General features: G+C 43.0%; 1 protein-coding gene across 1 annotated transcript in view; it reads right to left on the reverse strand.

Moving 5' to 3' along the window:
* LOC109881370 (netrin-G1-like) overlaps positions 1-16,225 on the reverse strand; it is a 183,361-nt gene extending 167,136 nt beyond the window's left edge. The window contains exon 1 of the mRNA XM_031810890.1: positions 15,795-16,225. The gene's annotated coding sequence lies outside the window, so the exon portion shown is untranslated. The remainder of the gene's footprint in view (positions 1-15,794) is intronic.
* Positions 16,226-18,195: the final 1,970 nt, after the last annotated feature.

The raw sequence follows: 18,195 nt of genomic DNA on the forward strand, positions 1-18,195 counted from the left end.
TCTCTCTGTAGGGTGTGTTTGTGAACAGAGCCCAAGCACCAGCTTGCTTCGGGGTCTCTTCTCCAGGTTAATCTCTCTGTAGGGTGTGTTTGTGAACAGAGCCCCAGCACCAGCTTGCTTCGGGGTCTCTTCTCCAGGTTAATCTCTCTGTAGGGTGTGTTTGTGAACAGAGCCCCAGCACCAGCTTGCTTCGGGGTCTCTTCTCCAGGTTAATCTCTCTGTAGGGTGTGTTTGTGAACAGAGCCCCAGCACCAGCTTGCTTCGGGGTCTCTTCTCCAGGTTAATCTCTCTGTAGGGTGTGTTTGTGAACAGAGCCCCAGCACCAGCTTGCTTCGGGGTCTCTTCTCCAGGTTAATCTCTCTGTAGGGTGTGTTTGTGAACAGAGCCCCAGCACCAGCTTGCTTCGGGGTCTCTTCTCCAGGTTAATCTCTCTGTAGATTACAGGTTAATCTCTCTGTAGATGCAATACAGCCTTCAAACAGAAGAGTGCAGGAAGCTTCAAACATCTTCTCCTTTCCTTTCGCACTTTCAGCCATAAGAAATGTATATGCAGCGCAAGCATTTCGTCACTGTCTGATAAAAACGTCCTCTCTCTCAAAACAGAAATTTTTCGGGAAATGAAAAAAATATACAATTATTAACTTGAGAAGCTATTTGGAATACATGTTCTTGGTCCTAGAGTCAGGAAGTGGAATACATGTTCTTGGTTCTAGAGTCAGGAAGTGGAATACATGTTCTTGGTTCTAGAGTCAGGAAGTGGAATACATGTTCTTGGTCCTAGAGTCAGGAAGTGGAATACATGTTCTTGGTCCTAGAGTCAGGAAGTGGAATACATGTTCTTGGTCCTAGAGTCAGGAAGTGGAATACATGTTCTTGGTCCTAGAGTCAGGAAGTGTTCAGAGTACATTGAGGGAAGTTACTGCTTTCAATAAATGAAAAATATATATTAAAAAATAATTAATAAGAATATGTGCAAAAAAGGTTCATCATCAGACATCTAATATATTGATATTCAGTCTGAGATGTAAATCTTTAAATGCGTATAGATGATTTGATTAATTAGTCCACAAAACATTACAATCTCACATAGTTTAAACTAAAAATCTGTTTGCATGTATTGATTCAGCCCAATCCAGCACCTAACATGTTATTGGGCCAATTGAGCTGGCAAATGCTTGTTGTGTGGACTGATGACTGTAAATCCCCCCCACTCCCCCACCACACACACACACACAGATTTCAATTGTCCAACACCCATGCCTTCCCTATGAGCCAGAGCCAGCCAGAGCGTGATCACTTGGCAGGAAACACAGACGTGGCATCCGCTTCCAGCCCCCTTCTGTCTATCTCTGTATTCCTCTACCTCCCGCTCTATCTACAGTACCAGTCAAAGGTTTAGCCACACCTACTCATTCCAGAGATCTTCTACATCAAAACTACGAAATAACACATATGGAATCATGAAGTTAACCAAGAACGTGTTAAACAAAGTGTTAAACAATCAGAAAATACTGGAGACTTGAGTTTCTTCAAAGTAGCCACCCTTTGTCTTGATGACAGCTTTGCACACTCTTGGCTTTCTCTCAACCAGCTTCATGAGGTAGTCACCTGGAATCCATTGTGAGGTATTTTATCAACCAGCTTCACCTGAAATGCTACAACCTCAGCCCTGTCTGTAGTCTATACAACCTCAGCCCTGTCTGTAGTCTATACAACCTCAGCCCTGTCTGTAGTCTATACAACCTCAGCCCTGTCTGTAGTCTATACAACCTCAGCCCTGTCTGTAATCTATACAACCTCAGCCCTGTCTGTAATCTATACAACCTCAGCCCTGTCTGTAGTCTATACAACCTCAGCCCTGTCTGTAGTCTATACAACCTCAGCCCTGTCTGTAGTCTATACAACCTCAGCCCTGTCTGTAGTCTATACAACCTCAGCCCTGTCTGTAGTCTATACAACCTCAGCCCTGTCTGTAGTCTACACAACCTCAGCCCTGTCTGTAGTCTATACAACCTCAGCCCTGTCTATAGCCTGTACAACCTCAACCCTGTATATAGTCTAAACACTATCAGCTATGTCTGTAGCCTGTACAACCTCAACCCTGTATGTAGCCTGTACAACCTCAACCCTGTCTGTAGCCTGTACAACCTCAACCCTGTCTGTAGCCTGTACAACCTCAACCCTGTCTGTAGCCTGTACAACCTCAACCCTGTCTGTAGCCTGTACAACCTCAACCCTGTCTGTAGCCTGTACAACCTCAACCCTGTCTGTAGCCTGTACAACCTCAACCCTGTCTGTAGCCTGTACAACCTCAACCCTGTATGTAGCCTGTACAACCTCAAAACTGTATATAGCCGTACAACCTCAACACTGTATATAGTCTAAACACTATCAGCTATGTCTGTAGCCTGTACAACCTCAACCCTGTATATAGTCTATACACTATCAGCTATGTCTGTAGCCTGTACAACCTCAACCCTGTATATAGTCTATACACTATCAGCTATGTCTGTAGCCTGTACAACCTCAACCCTGTATATAGTCTATACACTATCAGCTATGTCTGTAGCCTGTACAACCTCAACCCTGTATATAGTCTATACACTATCAGCTATGTCTGTAGCCTGTACAACCTCAACCCTGTATATAGCCTGTACAACCTCAACCCTGTATATAGTCTAAACACTATCAGCTATGTCTGTAGCCTGTACAACCTCAACCCTGTATGTAGCCTGTACAACCTCATCCTGTCTGTAGCCTGTACAACCTCAACCCTGTCTGTAGCCTGTACAACCTCAACCCTGTCTGTAGCCTGTACAACCTCAAACCTGTCTGTAGCCTGTACAACCTCAACCCTGTACAACCTAAACCCTGTATATAGTCTATACAACCTCAACCCTGTATATAGCCATACAACCTCAACCCTGTATATAGTCTAAACACTATCAGCGATGTCTGTAGCCTGTACAACCTCAACCCTGTATATAGCCTGTACAACCTCATTCCTGCATATAGTCTAAACACTATCAGCTATGTCTGTAGCCTGTACAACCTCAACCCTGTATATAGTCTATACACTATCAGCTATGTCTGTAGCCTGTACAACCTCAACCCTGTATATAGTCTATACACTATCAGCTATGTCTGTAGCCTGTACAACCTCAACCCTGTATATAGTCTATACACTATCAGCTATGTCTGTAGCCTGTACAACCTCAACCCTGTATATAGCCTGTACAACCTCAACCCTGTATATAGTCTAAACACTATCAGCGATGTCTGTAGCCTGTACAACCTCAACCCTGTATATAGCCTGTACAACCTCAATCCTGTCTGTAGCCTGTACAACCTCAACCCTGTCTGTAGCCTGTACAACCTCAACCCTGTCTGTAGCCTGTACAACCTCAACCCTGTCTGTAGCCTGTACAACCTCAACCCTGTATGTAGCCTGTACAACCTAAACCCTGTATATAGTCTATACAACCTCAACCCTGTATATAGCCGTACAACCTCAACCCTGTATATAGTCTAAACACTATCAACTATGTCTGTAGCCTGTACAACCTCAACCCTGTATATAGTCTATACACTATCAGCTATGTCTGTAGCCTGTACAACATCAACCATGTATATAGCCTCTACAACCTCAACCCTGTACATAGCTGATAGTGTTTAGACTATGTCTGTAGCCTGTACAACCTCAACCCTGTATATATTCTAAACACTATCAGCTATGTCTGTAGCCTGTACAACCTCAACCCTGTATATAGCCTGTACAACCTCAAGCCTGTATATAGTCTAAACACTATCAGCTATGTCTGTAGCCAGTACAACCTCAAGCCTGTATATAGTCTAAACACTATCAGCTATGTCTGTAGCCTGTACAACCTCAACCCTGTATATAGTCTAAACACGGTCAGCTATGTCTGTAGCCTCTACAACCTCAACCCTGTATGTAGCCTGTACAACCCCAACCCTGTATGTAGCCTGTACAACCTCAACCCTGTCTGTAGCCTGTACAACCTCAACCCTGTCTGTAGCCTGTACAACCTCAATTCTGTCTGTAGCCTGTACAACCTCAATTCTGTCTGTAGCCTGTACAACCTCAACCCTGTCTGTAGCCTGTACAACCTCAACCCTGTCTGTAGCCTGTACAACCTCAACCCTATCTGTAGCCTGTCCAACCTCAACCCTGTCTGTAGCCTGTACAACCTCAACCCTATCTGTAGCCTGTACAACCTCAACCCTGTCTGTAGCCTGTACAACCTCAACCCTGTATATAGTCTATACAACCTCAACCCTGTATATAGACGTACAACCTCAACACTGTATATAGTCTAAACACTATCAGCTATGTCTGTAGCCTGTACAACCTCAAACCTGTATATAGTCTAAACACTATCAGCTATATCTGTAGCCTGTACAACCTCAACCCTGTATATAGCCTGTACAACCTCAAACCTGTATATAGTCTAAACACTATCAGCTATGTCTGTGGCCTGTACAACCTCAACCCTGTCTGTAGCCTGTACAACCTCAACCCTGTCTGTAGCCTGTACAACCTCAACCCTGTATGTAGCCTGTACAACCTCAACCCTGTATATAGTCTATACAACCTCAACCCTGTATATAGATGTACAACCTCAACACTGTATATATTCTAAACACTATCAGCTATGTCTGTAGCCTGTACAACCTCAACCCTGTATATAGCCTGTACAACCTCAACCCTGTATATATTCTAAACACTATCAGCTATGTCTGTAGCCTGTACAACCTCAAGCCTGTATATAGTCTAAACGCTATCAGCTATGTCTGTAGCCTGTACAACCTCAACCCTGTATATAGTTTAAACACTATCAGCTATGTCTGTAGCCTGTACAACCTCAACCCTGTATATAGCCTGTACAACCTCAAACCTGTATATAGTCTAAACACTATCAGCTATATCTGTAGCCTGTACAACCTCAACCCTGTATATAGCCTGTACAACCTCAAACCTGTATATAGTCTAAACACTATCAGCTATGTCTGTGGCCTGTACAACCTCAACCCTGTCTGTAGCCTGTACAACCTCAACCCTGTCTGTAGCCTGTACAACCTCAACCCTGTATGTAGCCTGTACAACCTCAACCCTGTATATAGTCTATACAACCTCAACCCTGTATATAGATGTACAACCTCAACACTGTATATATTCTAAACACTATCAGCTATGTCTGTAGCCTGTACAACCTCAACCCTGTATATAGCCTGTACAACCTCAACCCTGTATATAGTCTAAACACTATCAGCTATGTCTGTAGCCTGTACAACCTCAACCCTGTATGTAGCCTGTACAACCTCATCCTGTCTGTAGCCTGTACAACCTCAACCCTGTCTGTAGCCTGTACAACCTCAACCCTGTCTGTAGCCTGTACAACCTCAAACCTGTCTGTAGCCTGTACAACCTCAACCCTGTACAACCTAAACCCTGTATATAGTCTATACAACCTCAACCCTGTATATAGCCATACAACCTCAACCCTCTATATAGTCTAAACACTATCAGCTATGTCTGTAGCCTGTACAACCTCAACCCTGTATATAGTCTGTACAACCTCAACCCTGTCTGTAGCCTGTACAACCTCAACCCTGTCTGTAGCCTGTACAACCTCAACCCTGTCTGTAGCCTGTACAACCTCAACCCTGTCTGTAGCCTGTACAACCTCAACCCTGTCTGTAGCCTGTACAACCTCAACCCTGTCTGTAGCCTGTACAACCTCAACCCTGTATGTAGCGTGTACAACCTCAAAACTGTATATAGTCTATACAACCTCAACCCTGTATATAGCCGTACAACCTCAACACTGTATATAGTCTATACACTATCAGCTATGTCTGTAGCCTGTACAACCTCAACCATGTATATAGTCTATACACTATCAGCTATGTCTGTAGCCTGTACAACCTCAACCCTGTATATAGCCTGTACAACCTCAACCCTGTATATATTCTAAACACTATCAGCTATGTCTGTAGCCTGTACAACCTCAAGCCTGTATATAGTCTAAACGCTATCAGCTATGTCTGTAGCCTGTACAACCTCAACCCTGTATATAGTTTAAACACTATCAGCTATGTCTGTAGCCTGTACAACCTCAACCCTGTATATAGCCTGTACAACCTCAAACCTGTATATAGTCTAAACACTATCAGCTATATCTGTAGCCTGTACAACCTCAACCCTGTATATAGCCTGTACAACCTCAAACCTGTATATAGTCTAAACACTATCAGCTATGTCTGTGGCCTGTACAACCTCAACCCTGTCTGTAGCCTGTACAACCTCAACCCTGTCTGTAGCCTGTACAACCTCAACCCTGTATGTAGCCTGTACAACCTCAACCCTGTATATAGTCTATACAACCTCAACCCTGTATATAGATGTACAACCTCAACACTGTATATATTCTAAACACTATCAGCTATGTCTGTAGCCTGTACAACCTCAACCCTGTATATAGCCTGTACAACCTCAACCCTGTATATAGTCTAAACACTATCAGCTATGTCTGTAGCCTGTACAACCTCAACCCTGTATGTAGCCTGTACAACCTCATCCTGTCTGTAGCCTGTACAACCTCAACCCTGTCTGTAGCCTGTACAACCTCAACCCTGTCTGTAGCCTGTACAACCTCAAACCTGTCTGTAGCCTGTACAACCTCAACCCTGTACAACCTAAACCCTGTATATAGTCTATACAACCTCAACCCTGTATATAGCCATACAACCTCAACCCTCTATATAGTCTAAACACTATCAGCTATGTCTGTAGCCTGTACAACCTCAACCCTGTATATAGTCTGTACAACCTCAACCCTGTCTGTAGCCTGTACAACCTCAACCCTGTCTGTAGCCTGTACAACCTCAACCCTGTCTGTAGCCTGTACAACCTCAACCCTGTCTGTAGCCTGTACAACCTCAACCCTGTCTGTAGCCTGTACAACCTCAACCCTGTCTGTAGCCTGTACAACCTCAACCCTGTATGTAGCGTGTACAACCTCAAAACTGTATATAGTCTATACAACCTCAACCCTGTATATAGCCGTACAACCTCAACACTGTATATAGTCTATACACTATCAGCTATGTCTGTAGCCTGTACAACCTCAACCATGTATATAGTCTATACACTATCAGCTATGTCTGTAGCCTGTACAACCTCAACCCTGTATATAGTCTATACACTATCAGCTATGTCTGTAGCCTGTACAACCTCAACCCTGTATATAGTCTATACACTATCAGCTATGTCTGTAGCCTGTACAACCTCAACCCTGTATATAGCCTGTACAACCTCAACCCTGTATATAGTCTAAACACTATCAGCGATGTCTGTAGCCTGTACAACCTCAACCCTGTATATAGCCTGTACAACCTCATTCCTGCATATAGTCTAAACACTATCAGCTATGTCTGTAGCCTGTACAACCTCAACCCTGTATATAGTCTATACACTATCAGCTATGTCTGTAGCCTGTACAACCTCAACCCTGTATATAGTCTATACACTATCAGCTATGTCTGTAGCCTGTACAACCTCAACCCTGTATATAGTCTATACACTATCAGCTATGTCTGTAGCCTGTACAACCTCAACCCTGTATATAGCCTGTACAACCTCAACCCTGTATATAGTCTAAACACTATCAGCGATGTCTGTAGCCTGTACAACCTCAACCCTGTATATAGCCTGTACAACCTCAACCCTGTCTGTAGCCTGTACAACCTCAACCCTGTCTGTAGCCTGTACAACCTCAACCCTGTCTGTAGCCTGTACAACCTCAACCCTGTCTGTAGCCTGTACAACCTCAACCCTGTATGTAGCCTGTACAACCTAAACCCTGTATATAGTCTATACAACCTCAACCCTGTATATAGCCGTACAACCTCAACCCTGTATATAGTCTAAACACTATCAACTATGTCTGTAGCCTGTACAACCTCAACCCTGTATATAGTCTATACACTATCAGCTATGTCTGTAGCCTGTACAACATCAACCATGTATATAGCCTGTACAACCTCAACCCTGTACATAGCTGATAGTGTTTAGACTATGTCTGTAGCCTGTACAACCTCAATCCTGTATATATTCTAAACACTATCAGCTATGTCTGTAGCCTGTACAACCTCAACCCTGTATATAGCCTGTACAACCTCAAGCCTGTATATAGTCTAAACACTATCAGCTATGTCTGTAGCCAGTACAACCTCAAGCCTGTATATAGTCTAAACACTATCAGCTATGTCTGTAGCCTGTACAACCTCAACCCTGTATATAGTCTAAACACGGTCAGCTATGTCTGTAGCCTCTACAACCTCAACCCTGTATGTAGCCTGTACAACCCCAACCCTGTATGTAGCCTGTACAACCTCAACCCTGTCTGTAGCCTGTACAACCTCAACCCTGTCTGTAGCCTGTACAACCTCAATTCTGTCTGTAGCCTGTACAACCTCAATTCTGTCTGTAGCCTGTACAACCTCAACCCTGTCTGTAGCCTGTACAACCTCAACCCTGTCTGTAGCCTGTACAACCTCAACCCTATCTGTAGCCTGTCCAACCTCAACCCTGTCTGTAGCCTGTACAACCTCAACCCTATCTGTAGCCTGTACAACCTCAACCCTGTCTGTAGCCTGTACAACCTCAACCCTGTATATAGTCTATACAACCTCAACCCTGTATATAGACGTACAACCTCAACACTGTATATAGTCTAAACACTATCAGCTATGTCTGTAGCCTGTACAACCTCAACCCTGTATATAGTCTAAACACTATCAGCTATGTCTGTAGCCTGTACAACCTCAACCCTGTATATAGTCTGTACAACCTCAAACCTGTATATAGTCTAAACAATATCAGCTATGTCTGTAGCCTGTACAACCTCAACCCTGTATATAGCCTGTACAACCTCAAACCTGTATATAGTCTAAACACTATCAGCTATATCTGTAGCCTGTACAACCTCAACCCTGTATATAGCCTGTACAACCTCAAACCTGTATATAGTCTAAACACTATCAGCTATGTCTGTGGCCTGTACAACCTCAACCCTGTCTGTAGCCTGTACAACCTCAACCCTGTCTGTAGCCTGTACAACCTCAACCCTGTATGTAGCCTGTACAACCTCAACCCTGTATATAGTCTATACAACCTCAACACTGTATATATTCTAAACACTATCAGCTATGTCTGTAGCCTGTACAACCTCAACCCTGTATATAGCCGTACAACCTCAACACTGTATATAGTCTATACACTATCAGCTATGTCTGTAGCCTGTACAACCTCAACCATGTATATAGTCTATACACTATCAGCTATGTCTGTAGCCTGTACAACCTCAACCCTGTATATAGTCTATACACTATCAGCTATGTCTGTAGCCTGTACAACCTCAACCCTGTATATAGTCTATACACTATCAGCTATGTCTGTAGCCTGTACAACCTCAACCCTGTATATAGCCTGTACAACCTCAACCCTGTATATAGTCTAAACACTATCAGCGATGTCTGTAGCCTGTACAACCTCAACCCTGTATATAGCCTGTACAACCTCATTCCTGCATATAGTCTAAACACTATCAGCTATGTCTGTAGCCTGTACAACCTCAACCCTGTATATAGTCTATACACTATCAGCTATGTCTGTAGCCTGTACAACCTCAACCCTGTATATAGTCTATACACTATCAGCTATGTCTGTAGCCTGTACAACCTCAACCCTGTATATAGTCTATACACTATCAGCTATGTCTGTAGCCTGTACAACCTCAACCCTGTATATAGCCTGTACAACCTCAACCCTGTATATAGTCTAAACACTATCAGCGATGTCTGTAGCCTGTACAACCTCAACCCTGTATATAGCCTGTACAACCTCAATCCTGTCTGTAGCCTGTACAACCTCAACCCTGTCTGTAGCCTGTACAACCTCAACCCTGTCTGTAGCCTGTACAACCTCAACCCTGTCTGTAGCCTGTACAACCTCAACCCTGTATGTAGCCTGTACAACCTAAACCCTGTATATAGTCTATACAACCTCAACCCTGTATATAGCCGTACAACCTCAACCCTGTATATAGTCTAAACACTATCAACTATGTCTGTAGCCTGTACAACCTCAACCCTGTATATAGTCTATACACTATCAGCTATGTCTGTAGCCTGTACAACATCAACCATGTATATAGCCTGTACAACCTCAACCCTGTACATAGCTGATAGTGTTTAGACTATGTCTGTAGCCTGTACAACCTCAATCCTGTATATATTCTAAACACTATCAGCTATGTCTGTAGCCTGTACAACCTCAACCCTGTATATAGCCTGTACAACCTCAAGCCTGTATATAGTCTAAACACTATCAGCTATGTCTGTAGCCAGTACAACCTCAAGCCTGTATATAGTCTAAACACTATCAGCTATGTCTGTAGCCTGTACAACCTCAACCCTGTATATAGTCTAAACACGGTCAGCTATGTCTGTAGCCTCTACAACCTCAACCCTGTATGTAGCCTGTACAACCCCAACCCTGTATGTAGCCTGTACAACCTCAACCCTGTCTGTAGCCTGTACAACCTCAACCCTGTCTGTAGCCTGTACAACCTCAATTCTGTCTGTAGCCTGTACAACCTCAATTCTGTCTGTAGCCTGTACAACCTCAACCCTGTCTGTAGCCTGTACAACCTCAACCCTGTCTGTAGCCTGTACAACCTCAACCCTATCTGTAGCCTGTCCAACCTCAACCCTGTCTGTAGCCTGTACAACCTCAACCCTATCTGTAGCCTGTACAACCTCAACCCTGTCTGTAGCCTGTACAACCTCAACCCTGTATATAGTCTATACAACCTCAACCCTGTATATAGACGTACAACCTCAACACTGTATATAGTCTAAACACTATCAGCTATGTCTGTAGCCTGTACAACCTCAACCCTGTATATAGTCTAAACACTATCAGCTATGTCTGTAGCCTGTACAACCTCAACCCTGTATATAGTCTGTACAACCTCAAACCTGTATATAGTCTAAACAATATCAGCTATGTCTGTAGCCTGTACAACCTCAACCCTGTATATAGCCTGTACAACCTCAAACCTGTATATAGTCTAAACACTATCAGCTATATCTGTAGCCTGTACAACCTCAACCCTGTATATAGCCTGTACAACCTCAAACCTGTATATAGTCTAAACACTATCAGCTATGTCTGTGGCCTGTACAACCTCAACCCTGTCTGTAGCCTGTACAACCTCAACCCTGTCTGTAGCCTGTACAACCTCAACCCTGTATGTAGCCTGTACAACCTCAACCCTGTATATAGTCTATACAACCTCAACACTGTATATATTCTAAACACTATCAGCTATGTCTGTAGCCTGTACAACCTCAACCCTGTATATAGCCTGTACAACCTCAACCCTGTATATATTCTAAACACTATCAGCTATGTCTGTAGCCTGTACAACCTCAAGCCTGTATATAGTCTAAACGCTATCAGCTATGTCTGTAGCCTGTACAACCTCAACCCTGTATATAGTTTAAACACTATCAGCTATGTCTGTAGCCTGTACAACCTCAACCCTGTATATAGCCTGTACAACCTCAAACCTGTATATAGTCTAAACACTATCAGCTATATCTGTAGCCTGTACAACCTCAACCCTGTATATAGCCTGTACAACCTCAAACCTGTATATAGTCTAAACACTATCAGCTATGTCTGTGGCCTGTACAACCTCAACCCTGTCTGTAGCCTGTACAACCTCAACCCTGTCTGTAGCCTGTACAACCTCAACCCTGTATGTAGCCTGTACAACCTCAACCCTGTATATAGTCTATACAACCTCAACCCTGTATATAGATGTACAACCTCAACACTGTATATATTCTAAACACTATCAGCTATGTCTGTAGCCTGTACAACCTCAACCCTGTATATAGCCTGTACAACCTCAACCCTGTATATATTCTAAACACTATCAGCTATGTCTGTAGCCTGTACAACCTCAAGCCTGTATATAGTCTAAACGCTATCAGCTATGTCTGTAGCCTGTACAACCTCAACCCTGTATATAGTTTAAACACTATCAGCTATGTCTGTAGCCTGTACAACCTCAACTCTGTATGTAGCCTGTACAACCTCAACCCTGTCTGTAGCCTGTACAACCTCAACCCTGTCTGTAGCCTGTACAACCTCAACCCTGTCTGTAGCCTGTACAACCTCAACCCTGTCTGTAGCCTGTACAACCTCAAACCTGTCTGTAGCCTGTACAACTTCAAACCTGTCTGTAGCCTGTACAACCTCAAACCTGTCTGTAGCCTGTACAACCTCAACCCTGTCTGTAGCCTGTACAACCTCAACCCTGTCTGTAGCCTGTACAACCTCAACCCTGTATGTAGCCTGTACAACCTCAACCCTGTCTGGAGCCTGTACAACCTCAAACCTGTATGTAGCCTGTACAACCTCAAAACTGTATATATTCTATACAACCTCAACCCTGTATATAGCCGTACAACCTCAACACTGTATATAGTCTATACACTATCAGCTATGTCTGTAGCCTGTACAACCTCAACCCTGTATATAGTCTATACACTATCAGCTATGTCTGTAGCCTGTACAACCTCAATCCTGTATATAGCCTGTACAACCTCAACCCTGTATATAGTCTAAACACTATCAGCGATGTCTGTAGCCTGTACAACCTCAACCCTGTATATAGCCTGTACAACCTCATTCCTGTATATAGTCTAAACACTATCAGCTATGTCTGTAGCCTGTACAACCTCAACCCTGTATATAGTCTATACACTATCAGCTATGTCTGTAGCCTGTACAACCTCAACCCTGTATATAGCCTGTACAACCTCAACCCTGTATATAGTCTAAACACTATCAGCTATGTCTGTAGCCTGTACAACCTCAAGCCTGTATATAGTCTAAACACTATCATCTATGTCTGTAGCCTGTACAACCTCAACCCTGTATGTAGCCTCTACAACCTCAACCCTGTATGTAGCCTGTACAACCTCAACCCTGTATATAGATGTACAACCTCAACCCTGTATATAGTCTGTACAACCTCAACCCTGTTTATAGTCTAAACAATATCAGCTATGTCTGTAGCCTGTACAACCTCAACCCTGTATATAGCCTGTACAACCTCAACCCTGTATATAGTCTAAACACTATCAGCTATGTCTGTAGCCTGTACAACCTCAACCCTGTATATAGCCTGTACAACCTCAACCCTGTATATAGTCTAAACACTATCAGCTATGTCTGTAGCCTGTACAACCTCAACTCTGTATATAGTCTATACACTATCAGCTATGTCTGTAGCCTGTACAACCTCAACCCTGTATATAGCCTGTACAACCTCAACCCTGTATATAGTCTAAACACTATCAGCTATGTCTGTAGCCTGTACAACCTCAACCCTGTATATAGTCTAAACGCTATCAGCTATGTCTGTAGCCTGTACAACCTCAACCCTGTATATAGTTTAAACACTATCAGCTATGTCTGTAGCCTGTACAACCTCAACCCTGTATATAGCCTGTACAACCTCAAACCTGTATATAGTCTAAACACTATCAGCTATATCTGTAGCCTGTACAACCTCAACCCTGTATATAGCCTGTACAACCTCAAACCTGTATATAGTCTAAACACTATCAGCTATGTCTGTGGCCTGTACAACCTCAACCCTGTCTGTAGCCTGTACAACCTCAACCCTGTCTGTAGCCTGTACAACCTCAACCCTGTATGTAGCCTGTACAACCTCAACCCTGTATATAGTCTATACAACCTCAACCCTGTATATAGATGTACAACCTCAACACTGTATATATTCTAAACACTATCAGCTATGTCTGTAGCCTGTACAACCTCAACCCTGTATATAGCCTGTACAACCTCAACCCTGTATATATTCTAAACACTATCAGCTATGTCTGTAGCCTGTACAACCTCAAGCCTGTATATAGTCTAAACGCTATCAGCTATGTCTGTAGCCTGTACAACCTCAACCCTGTATATAGTTTAAACACTATCAGCTATGTCTGTAGCCTGTACAACCTCAACTCTGTATGTAGCCTGTACAACCTCAACCCTGTCTGTAGCCTGTACAACCTCAACCCTGTCTGTAGCCTGTACAACCTCAACCCTGTCTGTAGCCTGTACAACCTCAACCCTGTCTGTAGCCTGTACAACCTCAAACCTGTCTGTAGCCTGTACAACTTCAAACCTGTCTGTAGCCTGTACAACCTCAAACCTGTCTGTAGCCTGTACAACCTCAACCCTGTCTGTAGCCTGTACAACCTCAACCCTGTCTGTAGCCTGTACAACCTCAACCCTGTATGTAGCCTGTACAACCTCAACCCTGTCTGGAGCCTGTACAACCTCAACCCTGTATGTAGCCTGTACAACCTCAAAACTGTATATATTCTATACAACCTCAACCCTGTATATAGCCGTACAACCTCAACACTGTATATAGTCTATACACTATCAGCTATGTCTGTAGCCTGTACAACCTCAACCCTGTATATAGTCTATACACTATCAGCTATGTCTGTAGCCTGTACAACCTCAATCCTGTATATAGCCTGTACAACCTCAACCCTGTATATAGTCTAAACACTATCAGCGATGTCTGTAGCCTGTACAACCTCAACCCTGTATATAGCCTGTACAACCTCATTCCTGTATATAGTCTAAACACTATCAGCTATGTCTGTAGCCTGTACAACCTCAACCCTGTATATAGTCTATACACTATCAGCTATGTCTGTAGCCTGTACAACCTCAACCCTGTATATAGCCTGTACAACCTCAACCCTGTATATAGTCTAAACACTATCAGCTATGTCTGTAGCCTGTACAACCTCAAGCCTGTATATAGTCTAAACACTATCATCTATGTCTGTAGCCTGTACAACCTCAACCCTGTCTGTAGCCTGTACAACCTCAACCCTGTCTGTAGCCTGTACAACCTCAACCCTGTCTGTAGCCTGTACAACCTCAACCCTGTCTGTAGCCTGTACAACCTCAACCCTGTCTGTAGCCTGTACAACCTCAACCCTGTCAGTAGCCTGTACAACCTCAACCCTGTCTGTAGCCTGTACAACCCCTCTCTGCTCAGTATGAACCTATAAATAAATGTAACATACTTCGGATGACCATGGCTCACCATATAATTTGATAAACAAAAATGTAACAAATTGGCCTATTTAAATCAGATATTTTTTCACATTTGGAAAATAGTTGATTATTGCACACAATTTTGTTCTAATTCGCAAGAGCATGACTACTTGTATTTCAATTAGAATCACACTTTAGCAACGGAATACTCAGAGGTTTCCCAGGTGGACTAGAAATGACCTGTCGTAACCATTCAAAAAGTTCAGTATGCAACCTTGGAACGGGTTTGTGCTTAACGTAGTTTAATTACCGAATTAGTGTGTTGCAAGAGGTCATGGGACAGATTGCAATATCTGATTTAGTCCTTGTCACACTCCCATTTTGAAAAAGTCTTTGTAAAATCGAAATCTATATCACAACAGGCAAACGAGTCCTATGCGTAAAGCGCGCATTCAGAAAGCAACAGACAGGGTAAAACACAACTCTCGTCCTAAAAACGATAGAATATTAAATGAAGAGCTAAAATACCGATACAGCTCCTCAACTTTTGTTTTTTTTAAACTTCATAATCGGTTATTTCTCTACTTCTTCTTACCTTGGGAATATCTTTTGCATCGCTCCTTTTCATGCAGAGCGGGACCTCCCGGGAGCGCAAACAACCTATTCTCTCTAGGTCTCTCTCGTCTATTACCGCTCAGACGCGACTCCTGAGACACTGGAATCACCCCGAGACACGGGAAACCTCCCAGTTTATCCTCAATCATCCGCTTCTTTTACGCAACGCAGACCTCCTCTCAGGGATGCAGATGATATATTGTGTCATTTCACCTTGCGGGCGTTCCTCTGGTCTCGGGAGCATTCGTGATAACCTCATAAAACCCACCTATCTACCTCGTGATCTCTGCTCACTGATTCGCGAAGGAACAGAACCACAGAGCGCCAGACAGACAGCGTATTCCGAGTGGGTAATCGCAGGCTTGCACCTGCCTCTGTACCACTTGTATCTGCCCAACAAGAGTCAAGAGTGACGGACTAGACTGAAGATAAGCCATATATGTTTTCCTAATGTGAGGTAATTAGGAACGGCGATACGTATTCTGGTTCAACACTTGTCTCTCCCACTCTTCTGGGTCCTAGAGAGAACCACTACCAAAGGGGAGAGATAAAATCACCCGAGATATGGACTGATAAGAGATAGGAGAATATTCTTTATACATGGAGTAGCCTAACCGAGTTTATACCGGGGAAGACATTGGGGGGATGATGAGATGAAGGGGTATAATATCAGTGGCATCGCATTCTTGACCAAATTTGTCCATATCTATAAAATGTGAAAATGTCTATTTCACGTGTGGTTTCCACTATATGTGTCAATGGAATAATATATATATTATTCTATAATATTATTCTATTATTCTATAATATATATTATATTATTCTGAAATATATATATATTTCAGAATAAAACCTCACAGTAATTGATTATCTTCCGATAACAATTGATTGAGTTCGTGTAAACCAAAATGTAGCTGTTTTTCATGCGTAATTTGAGGCATACCAACACTTACCTTGCTAATCTGTCAATTATAAAATGTAGATAACAAGACAGATATAACAATATCAATAGATATAAACAACTCATCATCAGCATATCAAAGGACTAATGTATTACATGATCACTGGACATGCAAGTGTCATTCCCTAGCCTACTAGTCATTTCTCTACACATGAGAAACGCAGACAGTAAAGAAACGCCTGTTACACATTGTTCATGTATTCTTGAGGCCAATAAAGAAATCAAGCGCTTACCTTTCCTTTCCAAGTTCAACAGTCATTGAAAGAAACTCAAATGGGAACTCCTTGAAATAGACCATGTAGAATGTGATGACTTTTGAGCGTTTTTCCGGGCACAGAAGCAGGATGCGGTGGTGCGGGGGTTGCTGTATGTGGCTCCCCGCGGTGAGGAGTCATCGATGTCACATTCACCCCTACAGGGTGCCGAACAGTGGAACAAGTGTCGTGAGGAGTGGGTTAGAACAAACCGCTTAATGTTGTTGTATTGCCAAATCCGGGACGGAGAGATAACCGAACCGAATCGGATGGTCAACCTCATAAAACTGTGTCCGCTAATGACGAATAGAGCGTTGAAGTAGCCTATAGTATACGTTGTTTTTTCTTCCTAGGATACGCAAGTATCTTTCAGTGACCGTTTGAAACCCCGGACAGCACCACAACAAAAGCCGTGGTTTGTTATTTTCTGATATTTTCATTTTTTTTGTTGTCCTGTATTGACAGGTGGCTCTTCACAAACCCTGAGCACATCAGCAAAACATCGATTACAAACTTAGAAGAAAAAAAAACCTATAACTTGGTTCAATATGGCATACATCATGTAAATGTATAATGATACACGAATAAATCAGTCAATCAGAAAATCCACTATATCCTACTGGTTTGAAACCATGCAATACCTTGTCAGTCACATCTCATATTATAATTTCAAATTGTGTAAATAAGTAAAAAATAAATCATGAATCTCTTCAGAATGTCAATTGATAATATACCCACAGAGGATTGGGTGATGAGGAGGACGTGTGTAATCGAGCAAGAAGTGTGTGTGTGTACATGCACGCAAGTGTGTATCTTCAGCAAGAAGTGTGTGTGTATGTGCACATGTGTGTTTTTGTGTGTGTCGGTGTGTGTGTATGTGTCTGTGCATCTAGAGCAGAATTTGTTGTGCTGTATCCTGGGGACAAACAGAGGAGCAGTACAATACTAGAGAGAAGCAGGAGCTGGGCCAATGCTCTGAGTGTGTAAGAGATGTGTGTTTTGTGTGTGTCGGTGTGTGCGTGCGTGTGTGTTTCTGTGTGTGTGTCGCGTGCGTGTCGGTGTGTGTGTGTGCGTGTGTATGTTTCTGTGTGTGTGTGTCGCGTGTGTGTGTGTGTGTCGGTGCATGTGTGTGTGTGTATCGATGTGTGTGTGCGTGTGTGTGTTTC

This window comes from Oncorhynchus kisutch, linkage group LG30, assembly GCF_002021735.2.
Source record: "Oncorhynchus kisutch isolate 150728-3 linkage group LG30, Okis_V2, whole genome shotgun sequence".
Taxonomy (NCBI): Eukaryota; Metazoa; Chordata; class Actinopteri; order Salmoniformes; family Salmonidae; genus Oncorhynchus; species Oncorhynchus kisutch.